General features: G+C 38.1%; 1 non-coding gene across 1 annotated transcript; it reads right to left on the reverse strand.

Moving 5' to 3' along the window:
• Positions 1–2,272: 2,272 nt before the first annotated feature.
• On the reverse strand, positions 2,273–2,379 carry LOC141650841 (small nucleolar RNA R71). Its single transcript, XR_012546853.1, has one exon. It is a non-coding gene; the product is annotated as a small nucleolar RNA R71 (small nucleolar RNA).
• Positions 2,380–2,582: the final 203 nt, after the last annotated feature.

The raw sequence follows: 2,582 nt of genomic DNA on the forward strand, positions 1-2,582 counted from the left end.
GGAAAGGAGTGCAAACCTTGCATTTTTGTGGCAAAATGGAGCTAAATTGATCAAATTCAATGACCAAGCATCAAAGGAAAGACAAAACTAGAAGGCCTATATAGGAAATAAAGTAGATTGGGCAATGATGAAAGGATCCTTGCATCCCCGACAAGATCCTCTAGGATTGTTGAGGAAAGAAGAAAAGAGAAAGAGCTGACCCAGGATCCGAGCGGCTCTCTGCCCAATCCGAGCGTTTCCCTACTGTGATCCGAGCGTCCCGATGCCAAGACTCTCATCTTGAGGCCGATGAATCTGAGCGTCTTCCCCTTGATCCGCTCGGATTCCCTTGCAGAAACCCACGTCTCTGCTGCCTAGCCGCTCGGGACGAGCATACTCTTTGGAGACCACCAAAATGGAGAGGAGCACTTCCTCAACTTTTCTTAAGGGCCTTAATAGTCATTTAAGCCCTTAGTAACCCTAATCTTTGTACCTAATATTTAGTATAAATACCCATTTGTACTACTTAGATTAGCATGCTCTCTTAATATCATCTTAATCCTATCTTAATCTTGTAATCAAATCTTAATTTAGCATTAATACAAATCCCATCTCTTAATCTTTCCTTAATTTCTCTATTGTTCATCCTTTATTTTGGGTAATTGAAGATTATTTGGGTTTTATTGGGAGATTGACAACCTTCCATCAGTCATCAAGTACTTCTATTATTTTTTTGCTTTATTATTGTGGAATCTCCATAGGTATAATTCTCTTAATCCTTGCTTTAATTATTGTTAATCATTTACATTCATTCATCATGTTTTGCCTTGTTAATATGATTGACAACCTTGTTAGCATGTTAAACTTGATAATGAGTGAGTAGTCTCTTAGCTAGGGTTAATTGGTAATTAGGGGAAACCAACATGGGATATGATTCATGCTTAATCTAATATGTTCACTTAATTTATTTGCTTGCTTGCTGTGATTTCAACTTATGCACATGTTATGTTTGATGAAATGCGAGCCTATGAATCCTTTCATTTTTTACTCATCACCTATCTATTCAATGAGACTTGTAAGTCATAAACCAACTCGAATCTCATTAGACCATGTATATAGTTGAATAGGGAGGATTAAGTCGACTTGTAGGTGTTTTACAATCTAATTAATTCGGCTCCGGGACACAAACCTTCCTAGGATTGTGAGATATAAACCAACTCGATCCTATCACAACAATAATTGCTTGCTTATAATTTGAGAATATGTTTGTAAGATCAATTCCCATGTATCCCCTATGAACCCATGACACCCTAGTACTTTTAATCAATTGTTTAAATCTTAATCATCTTGCTTGCTTTTATTACTTTATTTTCATTGTTGATCTCCTATCTCAACCCAAAATTGTGACAGCCCTTAGATACGACCATTTGCAATCGAAAATCCTACATCAATACCCGTCCCTTGGGATCCGATGTTTACTTACCTCTTTACTAAGAGTAGTTTGTGAAGTTATAAATATCGTTTTGGCCGAGGTAACTATTGGCGACAAGTGATAAAACCGATAGCCCGACCAAAAATGGCGCCGTTGCTGGGGACGGTGTTAACTTGATTTGATTTTCTTTGATTGCTTTTAGTTGTATCTTTCTTTACCTTGGGCAAATCAAACTCCTCAAGGTTTGTTCTAATTTTTTTCAAGTTGTTTGATATTTTGCATGTCTAGAAGATCACAAGGTAACTTGTTACCCATTGATCTTGAAATCGAAAGAGCTTTGACCCACAATAGAAGACTTGCTAGAAATACTTTGATCTGAGAGGTATTGGTGAAATTGTGGATATTCAACCAAACATTGAATTTACCAACCCTTTTGCAAGAGAAGTAGAGGATAACCCAACACAAAACAAACTACAAAATCAACCTACAATGCCTAAATTCTCATCACATTCCGTACCAACCGAGGAGAACCTACCCAATGGTACTCCTACACCACAACATTTAACCGGTAATTTCATTGCAAAATCCGCATTTATACAACTAGTTGAGAGAAGTCAATTTGGGGGGATGCCTAGTGAAGACCCTCATTCTCATATGGAGACTTTTTGTGACTATTGTGATGCGATTTCTCAAACCGGTGTTACTCAAGACCAAATCCGATGGGTCTTATTTCCTTTTTCTTTGATTGGTTCCGCGAAACAATGTTTGAAGAGCCTAGATAAGGCTACTCTTGGTATTGACCCTTGGAAGAAATTGGCACTTGCTTTTTACAAGAAATTCTATCCTCCGGAAAAGACTAACATGTTGAGAGCCCAAATCACTGGGTTCAAACAAAGGGACGAAGAATCTTTATATGAAGCATGGGAGAGATTCAAGGATACTTGCCAATCTTGTCCACACCATGGACTTAGCGAGTGGTTCCTTGTGCAACAATTTTGGAACGGTCTATATGAAGACTCCCGAAACATTCTCAATATGGGATCCAATGGTATGTTTACCGAAGTTGATGACAATCAAACATGGAACAATATTGAAGAAATGGCGGTCCATAACTCACAATATAGTAGGCCTCAGAAGGCTACTAGAGAAGGAAAGCATGAAGTGGACTCCA

The sequence above is a fragment of the Silene latifolia genome, chromosome 3 (assembly GCF_048544455.1).
Source record: "Silene latifolia isolate original U9 population chromosome 3, ASM4854445v1, whole genome shotgun sequence".
NCBI lineage: Eukaryota > Viridiplantae > Streptophyta > Magnoliopsida > Caryophyllales > Caryophyllaceae > Silene > Silene latifolia.